General features: G+C 38.9%; 1 protein-coding gene and 1 long non-coding RNA gene across 3 annotated transcripts in view; one reads left to right on the plus strand and one right to left on the minus strand.

Annotated features, from left to right (window-relative positions):
- The window catches only part of schip1 (schwannomin interacting protein 1), a 547,841-nt gene that overhangs the window by 335,839 nt on the left and 190,712 nt on the right, over positions 1-21,290 (plus strand). The window lies entirely within an intron of this gene.
- LOC138742421 (uncharacterized) lies at positions 1,500-16,278 on the minus strand. The gene is made up of 3 exons (XR_011344153.1): positions 15,874-16,278; positions 4,741-4,866; positions 1,500-1,790 (listed from the first exon to the last, which is right to left on the minus strand). It is a non-coding gene; the product is annotated as an uncharacterized lncRNA (long non-coding RNA).

Raw genomic sequence — 21,290 nt, forward strand, 5'->3', positions numbered from 1 at the left:
CATCTGTCCCGACAACAAAGCCAGATAAATTCCAGCAGGTATAATGCTGGAAACAATGCGTGGATATGGTACAGTGGCTTACATGCATCACTGAAGCCATTCCTTGGAAGCTTTTTTTGTTGATTTCAGTATTATTTTAAGATATCGATACCACAGGCAGGTTCTTCCAAAATTGAAACTTTAAGTTTTGAAGAAAAACTGCCAATGAAAACAATTGATCAGCTATCTTACATCAACTTGTTTTTATTAAACTCATATCAATAAGATATGGACGTAGCTTGCAGTCCATCACATATTACCAATTCTTCGTTTGCTTTTTGAATCTGCTGTTGACTGCCTTCTTGCAATGCTGTGAAAGGTGTAGTGAATGTAAGTCCGAAATATTTTTCGAGTTGACCCAGTATTTATATCCAGCAACAATAGAGGATTAGTGCAAGAATTCCTAGTCAGGATGGTCAGTGATCAGGAGGGGAACTTGGAGGCAGTTACATGTCCACTTACCTGTTTTTCTTCTCTTTCCATGTGCTAAAGGTTACAAGTTTGATCGATGCTGTCAAAAGCCTGAATATACTGTGACTTGCATGTCCCTATTACATGGTGTGCCAGAAGTAGAGCAAATTACTATTTGAAGTGGTAGTGGTGTGGCCTTGGATCCCTGAAATACCTTGTAAATGATGGATAATCATTTGGTTTCAGAAGGTGAGTCATTTTGTGCAAAAAGCATAGCTTCCAGCTTGCTCTTTTAACCATATTTGATTGATTCAGTGAGGTGTTTGGACATCTGGAGCTCAGAGTGCTAAGGATTCAGCAGTGGTATTGCTTTCAAGGCCTAGAGACTTTGCCCTTTTTTGTGTGCACACCCATTTCTTAACCCTTCAAACCCATGGTATCCAGCACCTGTGGGGATTGGTAGATGCTGGAAAAGTGAATTTTCTGGTTACTTGAGATTGGGTGTGGCATGGAGTGGCAAACTAACAGCCAAGAACAGCAATTTTAAACATTTTTTACCTATTTATTTTCCATGATTTTTTTGCTGGTTCTGGATAACAGGGGTTTTACTGTAACATAGATCAAATCTAATAGGTTAAAAACTGGTGTCTGTGATCTTTCACATACACATGATGGTCTCCACTATCATCAATAAAAATGGGGATATTCCTGGAATATCCCCTCTCCTCATTGGACCAATATATGGACGGAAGTGTTTTGGAAGATATGGACAAATCCAGACAAATAGGACAAAGCCAGAATGGCAATTTGGTCAACATGGATGAACTGGGCTAAAGTACCTGTTCCATACTGTATGGTTCTCTGACCCTGTAACTCAATACATTGATTGTTTAATTACCTTTAATCATTCATGTCTGAGAAGAAGAAGGGCTCACGAGGAGACTTTAGAAATTTAATCTCTTAATTTCTGCCTTCCTTTCATTTTCCCTGTAACACATTGTTTTTGTTGCTGGCTTTTCATTTGCTGTTCTGTTGATGACATTGTATTTTTTGAATGGCCTGGTGGTACTCCTGACATGGTTTACTACTTGCCTTTCTGACCGACAATGTGAAGACATTTGAGAGTATGAAATTGTGCCATTAGAGAGAATATAGGTACTTGGAGATGTTGATGGAGAAGACTGTGGTGGAATAAATCTTCAGGTGTTTGTGAGGAGTAGTTGGACTAGGTATCCCTCAATTGCATATAAATCTGATTCTTCATTCACTACAATTCTAATTCTGTTCTGATTGTGTTTTGTCTTGGCTCTGCAGTATGAATAAGTGGCTTGAATAACTTTCTGGAAGACACAAGAAAATAATATTGGTATGAATGTGGCGTCATATGTAGACTAGATCAGAATTATATATCTAAAAGATTGACACAGTATGTTGACAGCTGGGGCCCTAACAGTGATCCTTGTGGCACATTTTTCTTCAGTGCTTCTGATAGACAAATAGCATCCTAGCTTTCTTGTTGGAAGACTTATGCTGCTCGTGTATTGAATTTCCTTAGCACCTTCCTCTGCTAGAGTAGATTTATTTAACATAGCCATATAGAAAATTAATCTTTAAATATTTCTGAAATGAATATGAATTAAGTACCCTAATTTTTCTACAATCTTTTGGTTTTAGCTGTTAACCTTGTCTCAAAAATTTAAAACAGAAACAGATAAAACCCACCCCCCCACCCCCCCCATTGAGAAGGAGAAACAGAGACAACAACCCTAAGGACAGTGACCACGTGGCAGGAAAGCTCTATGGCTGAATGGCTGAAAGGCATACACAGGTAGTGAACTGTTGGCGACTTGCAGGCAAAAAACCTACACAATTTGTGGGCTGCTGGTGATGAGGTCAAAGGACTCACACCAGGCTGGGGGCTGCTGGAGAATGGCACATGAGAATCAGGTCTTGGAGCTGGGATTCAAATGGGTAACAAGGGCTCCCGAAGGGCCCTGGGTACTGAAAGCTTCATCATTGTGTTGGAGGTTTGGATCTAGGCCTGTGATGCTGATAGTTTGAACTGAACTGGAGTCTTGTGTGGCTGTGGGAGTGCTGGAAGTGAATTGACAGACACACAGTGACTCTGAAGGGACTTTCTTTTGCTTCTCTTTATCTGACTATAAGGAGCACCAGGCAATGCTAATGGTGAAGCTTTGTCTGCCTTATGGCAAACTATGAATAATTTTGTGTAATATTACATTGCTATTTTATCACATGAAATTAAATAATGTGATCTGAATTACATTTAGTTTAATTTTCTCATTTCTCCAATAGCCAGTGAAGATTAAGAATAGCTTTTAATTGCCTTTTGAACTTTGTCCCATGTTGTCCTGTATTAGTGACTAATTTCTAAATCTACATTATTGTAGATTCAATTCCTTTATTGTCATGTAATAATACAGAAAATGTAAATTTGCATGATATATTCTTCTTCCTGCCGTAAGGCAGACAAAGAGTCACCATTAATATTGCCCGGCACCCCTTACAGCAAGAGAAAGAGAACCTGAAGAGACCCTTCAGAAACACCTCCTATACATGGATTCGCCCCCAGCATTCCCACAGCCTCTGCAGCTGCGTAGACCCATTCAATCCATTGGCAACCCAAGCTCCAGATCCAGACCTCTGATACAATCAGGAAGCCTTCAGCACCCATGGGCCTTTGGAAGCTTTTCTTGTACTCAGCACCCTCTTTAATCTCGGTTCTGATACTTGATTACCATGAACCAGTTTCCAGCAGCCCGCAGCTGTGTGGGTCCTTCGACTGCATTTCTCCCCATTTCTGGTGCCCTGCACTGGACCACTGCTCCCTCAGAATTTGTAATCCCTAGTGGCCACTGGCCAGCACTGGCACGTGTTGGGAGTCTGTGGGGACTGTTGGGCACAGACCCCAGAATTGCATGACTTTAATTTAAAGCACTGTTTGCTCCTTTAAAAGGCCATTTAAAGCCTGTATACAGCCGTCAACATTAGGACTGGGCAATTGGATATTGCAGAGCTCCCTGTTCTCCTGGGTTTGCACCAGCCGCAGCACTTCTGTTACAGCAGCTCTGGTAGCTCTACCATTTTTTTCCCAGTCTGATCTAAGGCCTTATTTGCAAAGAAATATAACTTTTCAAATGATAAGTGAGACTCAAGATTTAAAAAAAAATTAATCTTGGGTAAATCACCTCAGAGGTAATTCCATAAATATGGGTTTTAAGAACTTATCCAAGAGATGAAGATCTTAATCAAAGGAAAGAATTTAGTCATCCTGCTGTTGAGCTATTGTTCAAGACTAGCTTAATTATTCTGCCAATAATAAAGCCTAATATGTTGGAAAGAAAATGCTATCTTACAGATTATAAATTTTACCTGAAAATATCTAACAGTTCAACCATGACTAAGCTTTTTCCAATGGAATGAAAGTGCACATTAGAATCACAGAATATTATACACGGAAATAGGCTATTAATTCCATCAAGACCTCACTGGTGATTTTTCTTTACAAGAGAGACCTAATCTCATCCCAGTCATCCACTTGCTCTCCATTCCTTCAATACTCTTTTTTCATTTTCATTTACCAGTAAGTACAATAGTGGAGTCCTCCAACAATTGATGGATAGTTCCAAATATAATTGCATAAAATCAATAGAAAGAGAAAGCAGGCAGACAGTTTTATTATGAATAGAAAATCCATAATATTAGCTTTTTCTCCAACCCTCCTCATGCTCCATTTCTGACCTTTTAACTTCTGAATTTTTTTCTCCAAATGTCAATGTCACCTTGACTTCTCCACTGTCTTCACCTACTCCAATCTCATCCCCTTCAAAATCACAGCTCACCATGCACTGAGCCCCAATCCTGATATTATCAATAAAGCTATATCAAAGGTAATGTCGTTGTGATCTGGCAACCTGATTTCTACCTTTAAGAGCCTAGACAACACTTTCTCACAGCCACTCCGAGATCATGACCCTCACCAATGATCATCAGGTCACCGTCTCCCATCACCAGATCTCATCATTCAGATCTCCCCTTCATAGCTAATGTTTTGTTTTCAAATTGGCAAATCAGTGGAGACCTGTTCCCAACATGGCAGCATCCAGGCTTGGCAACCCAGACTACAAAGGTTGTGGGTTCCAGTGGAGTATGGACTAGCACAGGGCACCATAGCAAGAGAACACCACCTGCTGAGATGGAGAAGTTCCTATAGGGGAGGAGAACAAACATATCAATGGATCGAGGAGCTTGGCAGCCAAAAGAACTCACACCAGGCTGCATGCCCCTTGCTGGCTGCTGGAAAACAGACATGGAGATCAGATTCATGAGAGTGCTGACAGCTTCACTTCGGAGCCAGATGCAGAGGAGGGTGATGTTTGGATCTTGAGTTCATTCCTGGAAAAAAAACAGGTGGTCATGCAGCTATAGAAGTTATGGGAGTGCTGGAGGTGGTAGCATAGAAGGGATTCTCTTTTATTTTTCTCTCTCTTCTTGGTAGGGGCACCCAACTAGTAGCATCTCTTTACAACTAATAACAAAAGCAAACATATTTTGTGAATTATATGCCTGACATTAAAGGAACCTGAACCAGCTCCTGCCTCATTCCTTCCTCTCCTCTCCTCTCCTCATTCCTTCCTCTGGCTATCTTCCTTTTACTTTTTCAATCCTGATGCAAAGACTCAAATCTTGACTGTCTATTTCACTCTACAGATGCTGCCTGACGCACTGAATTCTTATACCAGTTTGATTTTTGTTTTGTATTCCAGAATCTGAGCCTCTCATGTCACTTGTTTTTCTTGAGGTTTGCCAGTTGTAAACCCATCTCTAGCTGGCTGGATATGTCTGTACTTCAGTGTTTAAGAGTTCTTTATTCAACCCTTGGGCTCATTTTGTTTACCTGTATATCAGTCAAAGAAATACTCAATTCAGAAAATGTAAAACAAGAATTTTCTTTGGAGGGAGGTCCTTTGTATTGAAACTAAAACAGAATAGTCACCAAATAAAGGCACAATTTGGAAATGGTGGGTTATTTTAAGTTAAAGCATTATTCATGTTCCATTTATGCTTCAGATACAGTGCAGGACTTCATTAATGGCCAGTAACAAGCTTCATCTCTCTGGTTCAGTTATTATACTTGGTAAAATGCATTTGAATTACATTTTACATTGCAGATGGGCCTTACCAATGGGGTGCAGAACCTTGTGGGACCAAACCTTAGTGCTGGAGTGGCAGGTGAAGGCAGTGAATCACATTCAACAAAATCTAGCTGATAATGTCATTGTGGATAATGCAAAGGCAAATTGTTAAAATGAAATTATTTCTGTCACAAGATTTAACTCAGTAAAGGCTCAGTGGAGTGAGAAATTAAGCTTAAGAGGTCATAGAACCATAGAACATTACAGCACAGAAACAGGCATCTTCAGCCCTTCTCGTCTGTGGTGACCTGCATCCTTGTTCGTAGCCCTCCATATTTACCATCAATGTAATCTGACCAAATTCCGCTTAAAATTTAAAAATTGAGCCCACATCCACCACTTCAGCTGGCATCTCATTCCACCACCCTTTGTAAAGAAGTTTCTCCTCATTTTCCATTAAACTTTTTCCCTTTCACTCTTAACTCCTTGCCTCTGGTTTGTATCTCACCTACAGTAGAAAAAGCCTTTCTACATTGACTCTGTCTGTCCCCCTCAAATTTTAAATACCTATAATCAAATCTCTCCTCATTCTTCTACACTCCAGGGGATAAAGTCCTAACTCTTTAACCTTTCCCTGTAACTCAGTTCTAAAAATCTGAGCAACATCCTAGTAAATCTTCTCTGCACTCTTTATATCTTATTGACATCTTTCCTGTAGTTAGGTGACCAAATCTGGACATAATACTCCTTTGGCCTCACCAATGTCTAAAACAAGTTTACCATAACATCCCATCTCCTGTAATCAATACCTCAATTTATGTCCAATCTCTTTCGTAGACCAAAGTTCTCTGTGCCTGCTAACCTTCCCTTTAATCCTGACAAGAACATATAAACTCTGTACTCACAAAATTTTGTCTTTGAAGCTTCTCCACTTGCACATCCTTACCCAAAAACAACTTGTCCAAAACCATTCATTCCAGATCCTTTCTCATTTTTTCAAAATTGGCCTTCTTCTAATTTAGAATCTCAACCCGAGGTTCAGACCTATCCTCCATAATTAACTTGAAGTTAATGGCATTATGATCACTGGATCCAGAATGTTCTATATATACTTCTGTCACCTATCCTGTTTTGTTCCCTAATAGGAGAACTAGTATTGCACTCTCTCTAGTTGGTACCTCTATATATTGATTTAGAAAACTTTCCTGAACACATTTGACAAATTCCAAGCCATCCAGCCTTTTTTTACAGTATGGGAGCCCCAGTCAATATGTGGAAAATTAAAATTTCCCACTATCAAAGGCTTATGTTTCCTACAAATATCTGCTATCTCTCTTCAGATTTTCTCCTCCAATTCACATTGATTATTGGGTGGTCTATAAAACAACCCCATGAGTGTGGTCAGATTTCAGATTGTCAGAGTATATACATGACATCACATACAACCTTGAGATTCCTTTTTCCTGTGGGTGTGGCAGAATTACCACCAATTGGTGCAAAAATAAGATATACACAGCGTAAATATGTAAACAAATAAAATAACTGTAAACAGATAACAAATGAAAACAAACTGTGCAATTCATTGAGAACAAATAAAATCAATTAACAAAGTTCACAAGTAAGAGTCTTTGAATGAGTCTCTGATTGATTTTGTTGTTGAGGATTCTGATAGTGGAGGGGTAGCAGCTGTTCCTGAACCTGATGGTGCAAATGTTGTGGCACCTCTTTCCTGATGGCAGCAGCGAGAATAGAGCATGTGCTGGGTGATGTGGGTTTTTGATGATTGCTGCTGCTTTTGGACGGCAATCATAAGTACTCAAAAGTGGGGAGGGTTTTGCTTGTGATGTCCTGGTCTGTGTCCACTACCTTTAGGAGAGCTTTACGCTCAAGAGAATTAGTGTTTCCTACCAGACCAGCTGGTCAGCACACTTTCCACCACACCTCTGTAAAAATTTGCCATTGTTTCTGGTGTCATACCAAACCTCTACAAACTCCTGGTGAAGTGGAGGCGCTGACGTGCTTTCTTCACAGTGCCATTGGTTTGTTGGCACCAGGAAAGATCCTCTGAGATTGTGACTCCCAAGAACCTAAATTTGCTCACCCTTTCCACCTCTGATTCCTGGATTGTATATTTCTGGCTTTCTTTATCTGAAGTCAACAATCAGCCCCTTGGTTTTGGTGACATTGAGTGCAAGATTGTTGATAGTGCACCATTCAGCTAAGTTTTCCATCTCCATCCTGTATATTAACTCATTGCCTTCCTTTATACACCCGCTATAGTGGTATCGTGGGCAAATTTTTAGATATCATTATTGTCATACTGAGCTACACAGTTGTGGGTGTAAAGTGAGTACAGAAGGGGCTAAGAACACAGCCCTGTGGTGCTCCAGTACTGATGGAAATTGTGGAAATGTTCTTACCAATCTTCACTGATTGTAGTCTGGAGATGATCCAATTACATAGTGGGGTGTTAACTCCAAAGTTTTGGAGTTTGCTGATCAGTTTTGAGGGGATGAGGGTGTTAAATGCTGAACTGTAGTCAATAATAAAGCATCTTGATATATGCTGTCCAGGTGTTCCATGGCTTTCTGTAGAACCAATGAGATAGCATCTGCCATAGACCTGTTTTAATGATGGACAAACTGGAATGGATCCATGTTACTGCTTCAGCACCAGCCTTTCAAAACACTTCATCGCTGTTGATGTAAGTGCTACTGGTCGATGGTTATTAAGGCAGGCAGGTGGTTACCATGCCCTGCTGGAGTGAGATATTGAAGATATCCATGAATACCTTGGTAAGTTGATCAGCACAGATCTTTAATACACAGTCAGGTACTCATTCTGAATCGGATACTTTCCACAGATTCACTCTCCTGAAGGAAGCATGCTCGTTATCCTCAGATACAGACATGATGGGATTGTCAGGGGGACATGTGGGTGTGGAGGGGTGGTTCTTCGCTGTTACTCTCATCAAATCGGATGTAGAAGGCATTGAGTTCCTCTGGGAGAGCTCAGACTGGAGTTTGGACTGGACTATGTGTGGCTGTCTGTAGGAGTGCTGGAGGTGAATCCATGGAAACACAGTGACTCTGAGAAAACTCTCTTATACTTCTCTTTCTCTGACTGTAAGAGGTGCTTCAGACAATTTTTGCCGATGGTGAAGCTGTCTGCCTTATGGCAGACGAAAACAAATTTTGTGTAACATTACAGGACAACATCTTGTGTCTTGAATTACACTTTTAATTAATTTTTTTAAAAAGATGTTACACAATATTGCAATAAAATTTCCAGTCCACCTGGTGATGTTTTAGTGAGGGTGGGAACAAAGGCTCCATTTTTTTTCCTAGCAAAGGCAGGAATTGGGGCTCCTGATAGGCTTCAAGGGAGAACAGGGAATATACCTGGTGAGACAGATAACAGATTATCTGGATTTCTGAATAGTTGGATTGTAGATTATTGGAGTATTAGTGAATTGGACTGCTAATGTTACAGTAATCAAAAATTGGTGGCATTATGGATGTGCTAAGTTGTTGTTTAGTTTGACATAAATAAATGCCTTCAAGAAAGTTAATGATGGCTATTATTGTTGCTGATCTCTAACATTATTTGAACTACATTTCAATTTCTGGAGGTAACATATATTTTGTGACATAACTTAATAGGTATGAGAGTCATTAGAATGATTGTTGCTTTGAGGTAAGAACTCATTATGTTTTGATGCCCCAAGTTACATGACTACTTCAATTGCTTTTGATAGGATATTCAGTAAGCAGTTAACATTAGAAATGTGTGAAAACAATCTATTGTGGTAAAACACAATATGAGTTTCCAGAATGTTTTTGAGCAAACAGAGTGCTTAATTTTCTTCAGAGGTTATGGTTTTACACTCATATCCTTGTTAATGAAATGCTGAAAGAGAAAGAAAAAATATTCAAGACGAAAATTGAAGTTATCCTGTATCTTCATAAATTATTCTATACATGAATCTTGCCATAGACTTTGCTTGAAGTCTTAGTACTTGCAGTTTGACCACCAAATATGGCAGAAATTGGTATTTCAAGAGCATTCAGTTGTAGGTGAACTTTTAAACAACATGCTCAGTAACTCTTACTGTCAAATAATCTTCTTAGCTGCAAAAGTTTAATTTTATTATGTGGATTTTTATTCCTAGAATAAATGAGAGAGAATTTAAAATATATTTTTGTTATATTTTACTTCATTCATTCAGGTGCCTTGCTGTTCTGCGATCATATCTCTCCGTCCATTATGATCTTTGATCCTCCAAATTGTAGTTATTGCCTCCCCTTTTCTCCTTTGGTGAAGGCCCCTTCTTTGAGCTAAGACCATAATTGATGTTGAGTTCATGATTATACAAGGGTAAAATACCAAAGTGCTTTACCATTGCCTTCTTCTGTGCAGTGTCCATACTGGATAGGTAACCCTGACCATTGATTAGCAGATTCATCTGCCCAGTGTTTTTAGTTTCACAACCATAAACTTCAATTTGTAAAATCTGCTTGTAAAAACTATCCACCATCTGCAATCCATGACTTCACGTGACCCTGATTGCGAAGCTAAACAGGTACTATACCTTGCCTAAGGGTGACCTGCAGGTTATTGGACAGAAGGAGCACCTTACACCTCCTTTTGCTGAGCAATTGCACAGTGCCAACAGACACTTTTTACTTCTGGTATCTTTTATTTGTCATTTTTATATCTCCCTCTGCACTTCAACTTCCTGCAAATTATTTTAATCTAATTTGTATTTCCTTCTGTGATAGCTGAAAATTTTCAATGAAATTCATTAATCTGAAAATTTTTGCTGTTATTTTACCTGTTATTTATCTAGAACTATTCTAGATATTTCTGCTCTGAATCAGAAACCAATAGCAGAGCCCTTGGCTTGAATGCCCTCAGAAGTTTTATGGGCAGATTTAAGCAAGTACCTTTCTTTGATGCAGAATACATTAATCAATATTTTTCTGTTGCTAAGATTGGAATCAAGTTGCTTTAAATTTATTTTAGTAGAAATATTCTTTAAAGGAAAAATGTTTTGTTTGCATAATTTTAAATTCTTCAAAATTGCAGGTCCTTTTATTTGCAGCCATCTTTGAGAAGGTAAAAGAGAATTTTGCCACTTACCCCTGGTTAATTCAGTTGCTACAATGAAGATTGGCTCAGAAATGCTTTACTCATAAACTCATGGTTGCAATAGAAATTCACCCCCAGATATATGACATCCATCTTATGGTAAAAGTACATTTTAACTTTGACTGTGTCAATTTAACTTTGTTTTGATCAATTAAAATTATTGCCATGTTAATTTGGTTGGCTTTCTAGTGAATACTCAGGATTGCGTGCCCAAATACTTTTAACAGCTGTCAGACTTTTAAGGCTGTTCCTTACATCTATTTATCATTCTCTTTTAACGAACCTCCAAAAGAATTGCATTGGTTCAAAGCTTGCAGTGACCTCCATAATGCTTGGGATAAAGACACTTTTTTTTCCCTTTATTTGCCCCTGAACTCCACAGTTTTAACTTTGTAAACTAACAATTTGCATATGATTAAAGTGCACATTCCAGATTTTATTCAAGGTTATTTTAAACATTTTAGTTTGACCACGTAATATTTATAGCACTTTTTATACATAGTCCCCTCATTTCAGGGCAACATAATGTTTGGGACGTTTGGCTTCATAGGTGTTTATGAGTACTCAGGTATGTTTAATTGCTTCACTGATGCAGGTACAAGAGAGATAGGCTTGCTTCAAAGCTTTTGATCAAGCTTAGAGTCTGTAGCTGCTATTTTTCAACTTGAGGACCAGAGTTGTGCCAATGAAAGTCAAAGAAACCATTATGAAGCTGAAAAACAAAAAATAAAACCAAATCTTAGAATTACCAAGGAACATCATTAAGAAAGAGCGTACTGCTGAACTCAGTAATCACAAAGGGACTAGTCTTCCAAGGAAGATCTCCATTGCTGATGACAGAAGAATTCTAATCTTAATGAAGAAAAATTCCCAAACTCGTGTCTGACAGATATGAAGCCTTCGTCAGGAGGCAGGCATGGATGTGAAAATGACCTGTTCACAGAATGCTTCATGAACAGAGACTACACTGCAAGATGCAAACCACTACTTAGCCACAGAAACAAAATGGTCAGATTACAGTTGGCAAAGAAGTATTTAAAAGAGCCTGCACAATTCTGGAAAAAGGTCTTATGAGACCTGAATCAGAGAGAGAGCAAGAGCAAAGTGTGGAGGCATAAAAGAACAGCCCAAGATGCAAAGCATACCACCTCATTGGTGAATCATGGTGGGAGGGGGTGGGGGTAATGGCCTGAGCATATATGGCTACCACAGGTACTGGCCCACTTTTCTTCGATGAGTGTGTGCCCACATGCAAATACCAGGTGTTCCCCAATCAGAAGCCCTGGATGAATCAGTGAATCTGCAATCTGCTGAGGACAAGAACAAGGGCATTTAAGGCCAGGGATCAAGATCTTTACAAAAAAAATCCAGGTACAACCTGCAGAATGCCATCTCTGAAGCAAAGTGGGAATTCCAGAGGAAGCTAGAGACAGAGGCAGATACATGCCAGCTGTGGCAGGGAATGCAGACCTTTACAGCCTACACAGTGAGGGTGAACACTATACATGGCTGCAGTGCTTAAGTACCTGATGAGCTGAACATCTTCTATGTCAGCTTTGAGAAGAAAAACCAAACAGTGCTTCCCTGAAAAGGCTGCTGTCTCTGAGGGTGATGTCAGAACATCATTCAAGAGGGTAAACCCTCACAAGGCATCAGGCCCTGATGGCATACCTGGTATGGTACTGAAAATCTGCATCAACAACTAACCGGAGTGTTCACAGACATATTCAACCTCTCGTGGCAGTCAGAGATTTCCACCTATTTCAAAAGGGAATCAATCATCCCGATACCCATGAAGAGTAGCGTGGGCTGCCTCAACGACTACCACCCAGTAGCGCTAACTTCTGTTGTGATGAAGTGCTTTGAGAAGCTGGTTGTGGCCAGATTTAACATGTACCCAAGTAAAGATCTGGACCCACTGCAATTCGCCTATCATCACAGTCGCTCCACGGCAGATGCAATATCACTGGCTCAACTCTGCTCTGGATCACCTCAAAACAGCACTTCATACATAGAGCTGAACTTCATAGGCTACAGCTCGGCCTTCAATACCATGATTCCCTTAGTGCTGGTCAAGAAGCTACAAACTCTAGGCCTCTGTACCCCACTCTGTAACTGGATCCTTGACTTTCTCCTTGCAAGACCACAGTCAGTATGAATTGGAAACAACGTCTCCTCCTCACTGATCATTCACACAGGCGGACCACAAGATGCGTGCTTATACCACTGCTTTACTCATTATACACCCATGTCTGTGTGGCCAGGCACAATTCCATTGCCATTTACCAGTTTGCTGATGACACCACATTTGTCAGCAGAATCACAAACGGCCATGAGGAAGTGTACAGGATGGAGATAGATCAGCTCGTTGAATGGTGTAAGGACAACAATCTTGCATTCAACTTCAGCAAAACCAAGGAGATTATTGTGGAGCAGGAGAAAGTCCGGGGGAGATGATTGTGGACCAAGAGGAAGTCAGGGGAACATGATTCAGTTCTTATCACAGGCTCAGCAGTGGAGAGGGTCAAGAACTTCAATTTCTCTGTCCTGGAGTCTCCACATTGATGCAATGACAAAGAAGGCTCCCCAGTGGCTATACTTTTGAGGTGTCTGATGAGATTTGGCATGTCACTGAAGATTGTTGTATACTTCTATAGGTGGACCATGGAGAGCATTCTGGCTGGTTGCATCGCTGCCTGGTATGGAGGCGCCAATGCAATAAACTCCAAAGGGGTGTTAACTCGGCCTGTGACATCACATGCACCAGACCACTCGATCAAGGACATCTACATGAGCCGGTGCTTTAAAAAAGCAGCCTCTATCCTTAAAGACCCCCCACCACCCAGGTCATGCCCTCTTCACTCTACTACCATCTGGGTAAAGGTACAGGAGCCTAAAGACAAGCACTCAGCGGCACAAGTACAGCTTCTTCCCCACTGCCATCAGATTCCTGAATAATCAATGAACCAAAGACACGGCCTTACTTTTTATGAACTATAACTTGTTTATAACAATAAATCTTAATTCTGATTCTAAATTAAGGAGCAAAATGAATTCTGAGATGTATAGAAACATCTTATTTGCTCAAGTCGAGCAAATGCCTCCAAACACATTAGACAGTACTTCATCCTACAGCAAGACAATGATATCTAACATACTGCTAAAGCAACAAGGGAATTTTTCAAAGCCAAAAAGTGAAAAGTTCTTGCCTGATCTATCTCCAATTGAGGATGCCTTCCATATGCTGAAGAGAAAACCTAAGGGGTCAAGGCCCTGAAACAAGCAGGAGCTGAAGATGGCTGTAGTAGAGGCTTGGCAGAGCATCACCAGAGGAGATACACCCAGAGAAGATGCTCAGCACCTGGTGAATCAGAGACAGGAAAATGCAATAAACTACTAAACATGACCTCTTTAACATACATACTATTGCAATGTCCCAAATATGATGGTAACCTGTGTCCTGGGTAAACTTGTACCTCTCACTTTGTTCATTTTAGATTGGTCACAGTGTTTGAGCTACCGAAAGAAAATAGACACACACGCCGAGAGCACTTCAGTTTATACAAATCTTTATTACAAATTCTAAAGCTGATATCAAACTACAATATGTAAGCCCTTCCCAATTATTCTTATCAACACCTGGACTGGTCCTAACTGCTGAGGTGAGGCAACGACTGCACACTTGTAGTAGGTTGTCGGGGCGCTGGTAGCAGCTTCTCCACCTCCCCCAACTGGCTGTATTCTAGAAGTTCTTCTTCTTGCTGAGAGATGTTGCCGCCTCTCAGAGAGTCTCAAACTTCAGCAGCGGGACCATGGCTTATATTACCCAAAAACTGCTTACCCAAGCACCTATTCCCAGCACAAAAAGAAAGATAAGTGAGCAAGCTAGCATGCCTAGGCTTCTATCGAATACAATGGTTTATTTTGTGTCAAGGTTAGGTCTCTGTCTGAAAGACTGTGACCAAAACAAGCAGGAAGATTAAATGTCCTTGGTACACAGATGTCTTTTTGTCAGATAACTGCATCTCTGGGCCCCATGGTGGAATGTAGCTTATGTCTGCTGAGTCTCAAGCAGGTTACTGATTCTCAGCCTTGCAGGAGCAAAAACATGGTTTAAATCTTCCAATACACCCTGAAATGAATAAAAGTGCAGTAAAATGGTCAAACCAAATTCAAATAACCTTGAATAAAATCTGGAATGTGCACTTTGATCTTATGTGAATTGTTTGATTACAAATTTAAAGGAGAAAATAAAAGAAAAATGTGTCTTTGTCCCAGACAGTAATTTCTGTCTCTTCCAATGACAGAAAAAACAATGAGAAGTTGGAGGGACTCAGCAGGCCAGACAGCATCCATGGAGAGAAATGGATAGACAGCAATAGGTCACCATCCTTCTTCTAGACTCGAAAAAAAGGTCTCAACGTAAAATATTGACAATCCATTTCTCTCAATTGGTGTTACCTGATTGGTTGTGTTCCTCCAAGTTGTCTTTGTTTGCTCAAGATTCGAGCATCTTGAGTTTGTGGGCTTTTCTAAATTGTATAAAAATTAGACAAGTTTCAGACTATCATGAATTAACAGCAATTCAGCATGTCTGGCTTCAGAATGCGGGGGTAAGAAGACCACATGTCTTGTTTTCCCAATTTGTGTCTTTCAGCAATTTCTCTGAAAGTATGTCTTATGCACTAGTTTGTAGGGCAACAAAGTTTTGCTTAAGAATGGTTTATGGAATTTTTTTGAGGATATGAAATCCAATATGAGAACTGGTGCAATTGCAGGGAAATGATGGAATACATGATGAAATGTGCAGTTAATAGCACAAGGAAGTTGAGGGAAACATTGCAGATTGATTATAGGAGAGTGAAAGGCAGCAAGGGTAAAAGCAGGAGAGTTGTGAATGTACAGGTGGAATGGAGCTAAAGAGATAAAAATACAGGGTCAAAGTTAGGAGTGAGATAACTGTGCCAATCACAGCCTGCCCTGAGTACCATGGTCCCAGCATTGACCTCTACGTTCACTTCTTGTCCTTGCTGTCAGGGAACTATTTTCTCACCAGATTTCCTGTGGGAACAACATTTTATTTAATTATTAGAATACCAATGAAACATCTACGAACCTTGTAACAATCTTTTCAGTTGCTCAGAAGTGTTTGCACCAAGGTTCACCATTCAAAAGCATTGTCCTCTTCCTTTTAAAGTATCATAGATATGATTATTCCATAATTACTCTCGTGTATAGCAGATCATTTCTATTCTTAACAAAATTCACATATGTGGATCAGAAAATAAATGTCAACCAATCTTGATCACACAATACCATTTTCAAACCATAACAGAATTAAGAGTTACACCCTGGGTTTTACTCTTAGAAAATTCATCATTCAGAAGTAAAGGCACAAGTTTCAGTGAAAGATAATCAGACCAATTAATGAAACAATCACATTGCTAAGTGAAGAGAATATTATTTTCCATGCAAGGATACACTGATCAGATTCAATCACAGCTATTTTGTTGGAAGAGAGTGACAGGGATGATACCAGGTTACAATTTTAGTTCTGTGCACAAAATAACAAAGCTGCACTTATTCTATTCAGAACAAAAAAAGTTTCCAACTAAACTTAATAGTGGTGTTCAAAATTATAAATGGCACTGACAGTCTAAACACAGAGAAAGTGTTTCCTTTGCCAAAAAAGTTTGTAACTAAACTATTGACAGACTGGATGGACAGTGGAAACATTTTTATACTCCAGATTGGTACAACCAAGACAATGCTTACTTGATGGGTTTTTGGAACCATTCAACAGTTACTTTGGAAATGGAATTATACGTGCATTTGTATGAAAAAAATAATTAATTGTGAGGGTGAATATCATTGGATTTATCAAAGATTTGGCTGAGATGACTTCTCTCCTGTAATATTCTAACATAAATAACTACATAAAATTTCATTAATATGGCATATTTGTACAGTGGTTGAAAACATTTACACAACTTCACGGTTCGAACATTTATGTAACATTTATCATGTAACATGTAAGGTAGATTGCATTTAATTATACTCACCTCAAATTATCTATTAAATAGGAAGCAAAAATAGATATGCAGATTGATCTATTTCCATAATCATAATTTTTTTGTGCATATTTAGTTCTGTCGCAGAATGTTAGTAAAACTGCCATGAGTGAACTGCATATTATTATTTCATTTTCTTACAATTGTTGAGGGCTCCAGTTACACAGTCCTTTTCATCTTTAAAGATGATTTATTCTGCAGGATAATCCTACATTTCTGCTATGAGGGAGGTGAAGGGGAACCAACCTTTCATGCTTGGGCTCTTTGTCAGGTATGATAGGTCGGGCCTGAAACATTGGTTACCCTTTACTCCCTCTGGATGCTGTGAAATCTGCATGATTGGTATTTTTTCAGAATAAGAATCAGAAAATATATAGATTAAAACCAGAAAAATTGAGTTAAGGCTAGGATCTGCATAATCCAATTAAAAAGCAGTACATGTTCAAGAATCTGAATGGCCTCCCCTTGCTTCGACAGCTTGATGTTACGGGATATGTTCGAATAGTTATGGGTAAAATATGTCTTTAATAGGACTTCAAAAAGAGGTGAAAATGGAACACAATGTTGATCATGTCCAGTCTCAGATACTGATGAGATCTTTTGAAAATTGGGTTTGGAGCTTTGGGAGAGATTTTTTGGTTTTTTACAAGTAGAGAGAGGGAAAAACAAACAGGTGATTTCTCTTTTGGAGATAGAGAGAGAGAGAGAGAGAGAGAGAGAGAGAAGTCGGTTCTACTGCAGCAGTTGAGGCTGCAAAATGGCAAGCTGGTAGGCTTATTGAAAACCCCCATTTTGAAGATGGGTTGAGAGTTCTATGTTCAGCCTGTTCAAAACCCTTGTAGTCCTAACAAGAGGAAATGGCTGGCTAGAGTGTTTCCTCGGTAATAAGGGAAACGAAGAACTCTGTGGTGACCTGGAAGAAGAGGTTATCATTTGGAAAACCTATGGTGGGGCAAGTTTATTTGGCAAGATACTGAAGTGACTGATTGAAGGAAATCATTTTGTGTGTGTCCAACGAGCAACAAATTTCTCTCTGAAACCATCAAGAACCTTCCTGAGCGGTAATTATAAATTATAAATGTTGAATTCTGTGCACAGTATGAGAATTGCCTACCAGTGAACTTGGAGAAGTGAAAAGTGAATTATTGGATAGTGAAACAGAGAACTTTCCTGAACATATACACATTATATATATATATATATATGGTGCCTAGAATTAGAAGGGGGTTAAGTTAATAGTAATAAGTTAAAAATTGATCCTGTTATTATGTTTAACGAAAATTAAAAGCAACTTTTGTTTAAGTAACCATTGCCTTGCTGAATTTCTAATGCTGCTAGGTTTTGGAGTCTTCTAGGCTCGTAACATTGATTATATCTGGTTTGTTACCATTCCATTTATATCCATTCAGTTGTTTCAGCTGCTTTCATTAATTGTTTTAAAAGGAGAGTGCTGAAAATTATAGCAGCAAAAATGGAATATATATGAAATGTGCAGAGGGAATTGATATTTACATGAAGTACTTACATCAAATTGCCTCTGTTTCTCGTCTGCCCATCAAACATCTAGTTTTTGGTAACATGCTGCTTCCTTTAGTTATAAACAATGCTAAGACCAATGTCATCATATTCAGTTACTCCACTGATCATTTTCAAACTCTGTGTCCTGTTTGATCCTAAGCTAAGCTTCCACTTCCGCATCATCTCAGGCTAAACATAATTTATTTCTAGCCGGATAACAAAACCATCTCAATCTATCAGCTCCACAACTGCATTCTTTGGCTTTGTCACATTCAGTTTCAATTTTTTAAAATAATCATTTGTACTCTGCTCCTCTGTCCCTAGATGCTTGAGTATAGTCATCTCCTTGACAGACCTTTAATGGTAATGTTTAGAGCCTCTCTGAATTTCTCTGTAATTCCCTCTCCATTTTATTTTTTTTAAAGCATTCCTTCAGACCCACCTCATTGTCTGGGTGTTTAGTCACTCTCAATATTTCATTCTATGTATTGAGTTCATTTTTTCTTGTGATATTCTTCCATGTTAAAGATGCTGGATGAGTGAAAATTATTTTCAGGCAAGAGTCTATATGAGAGTCATGTTGGGTCAAAGCACAAAGTGAGCAAATTGTAAGACTGGATAAAGCAGAAGACGATGAAAGATGTTAAAAGAAAGGAAAATTAGGATGGTTATTTTTCACGTGGGTTATCTTTCCTAACTCCTCATCTGATACAGTAATCAGGCAATCAAATGTGCAAGATTTCTGTTCGAAGTATCACATGATAAATTTAATAAGAGAGGCAATTACAGGAAGAGGGATCAAGAATCGTATATTGGCTGCACCAAAGAAGATTCTCATGCTTACTCACCAATTCCTCATAAGTACTTGGATTCAGTTCTTATTACACAGTAACAAATAATGATAGCCAACATGAGAAGAAAGGTTGATTCAGTGCTTTAGGCAAGAATATCATCTTACAATTGGCATTGGTGTGTGTGTGTGTGTGTGTGTGTGTGTGTTAAAAAGAGCAGAGAGCATAAATCCCTGAAACTTGATCCATCATCCAACAAGGGATCGTGGCTCTTCCTTTACTTTGACACCAGGTTCCTGCTCTATCCCCATAAATCTTGAATCCTTTGATGTCCAGAAAACAATTGATCTCTGTTTCAAATCCAATTGATGGTGAATTTTCCACAATTGCTGGGGCTAGAGAATTCCAAACATTCACCAGATGTTGTTACCAACACCCTGTATAATTGTAGAGAGATTTTTTTTTGGCGGGTATCTTCTGGCAGTAAATACTAACATACCACTTGCCTCTATAATTAATTAATATACTATTGCGAACGGGTAACTGACCCTGAATGACAGGTTCAGTTTAGGAGACATGCTCATTTATTTCAAAAATTACTCAAAGAATCATAAACCACAGAAATGGGTCTAAATAGTTTTGTATTTAAGATGCATTTTTAAGGATTATTAATTTTTTTTATAGTTCTTTAAGCTATCTGAACTAGTTTAAATATTTTTAACAATCTAAAATATTTAAAAGTAGTTCAGAGGTCTTTGACAGCAGTGTGCTGTGAAAATCTCTGCTTCCATCAGCCTTCCTGTAACCCATTGCCTCACAAGACAATTCAAAGACTAACTCACCTTGCCATCTCTTCTCGAACAAGTTTGTGTGAGTGAGCAAGTATTGTAGTTGTGAGTTGGCCAGCAGTCTGGATCCTGGACGTTACAATCTATTATGTGCTCTCTGTATCCAGTCCTGATTATCTCGACCTGAAACATGAACAATCCCTCCACCTCCACAGATACTGACTGACCTGCTTTTTTTTATTTGCTCAAAGTAATTTCCAACTTTTAAAAAAATATTTTCAGTCTTGATTCAAAATCTGCAGGATTATGCACAGCTGTTCTGCGAAATCATGGGTACAGCAGGATTCCAGTTTGAAATTAACAGAACCTGAGAGTGTATTTTCTTGTACCATAAAAGATGTAGAGGAGTAACCAATTCCTTTTATTATTTATGCTATTTCTTGCTTACAATGAAAACGTGCATCGGAAAAAATATTTTCCATAAACCATTTAAGTCATTCCTATTACAACTAATTTATTTGTAATTGAGTACAAATGTGATCCAACTTTTAAATAAGTGGATGAGAGAAAATATGGAACGTGGCATTTCAGCTGACGTTGATAAATGATGAATCTGTAATAAATAATGTCATATCAAGGCACTTAGAACATAACAATATGATTGAACAGTTGACATAGATTTATGAAAGGAAATCATACTTGTTCTTGTGAGGTGAATCTACTAGAATGGGACCAGTAGAGGTGGTGTATTTGGATTTGCTGAAGGCATTAATGAGGTCCCACATAGAGAATTTGTGAATAGAATTAGAAATAATATACAAGTGTGAATGGAGAACTGGTTAATAGAAAGAGAATAGAGTAGAAATAGATCCTTTTTAGATTTACAGACTGACCAGTGGGGCATTGTGAGCAACTCAAAATGATGGAGAGATACCATCAATGTCTCCACAGCCCTCCACGTCCATTGGTATCTTAAGTAAATCAACATCACAGTCCTTTTCCAGAATAATATGTTCAGCATTGAGGCCATAATTATTGTTGATCTACTCCACTGGATATCAAGTTCAAGTTTATTGTCATTTGATTGTACATATACAACCTGACTAAACAGCATATCTCCTGACCATAGTATGCGAAGCAATGTACAAAGCAATCCAAAATAAATATGTATTTAGCAGTTTCACTGCCTGAGGAAAGAAACTATTTCCCAGCCAGATCTTTATGCTTCTATACCTCTTTTTTTTTAAGGTAGTGTCTCAAATATCCTGTTTACACAGGACCTGAGTATTATCAAAAAAGCCTGCTATTATCTGCCTTTTGAGCACTGTGTGAAAGCATTGAAGGCAGATTGGGGGAGTCTAGTAC

Source organism: Narcine bancroftii, chromosome 9 (genome assembly GCF_036971445.1).
Source record: "Narcine bancroftii isolate sNarBan1 chromosome 9, sNarBan1.hap1, whole genome shotgun sequence".
Taxonomy (NCBI): domain Eukaryota; kingdom Metazoa; phylum Chordata; class Chondrichthyes; order Torpediniformes; family Narcinidae; genus Narcine; species Narcine bancroftii.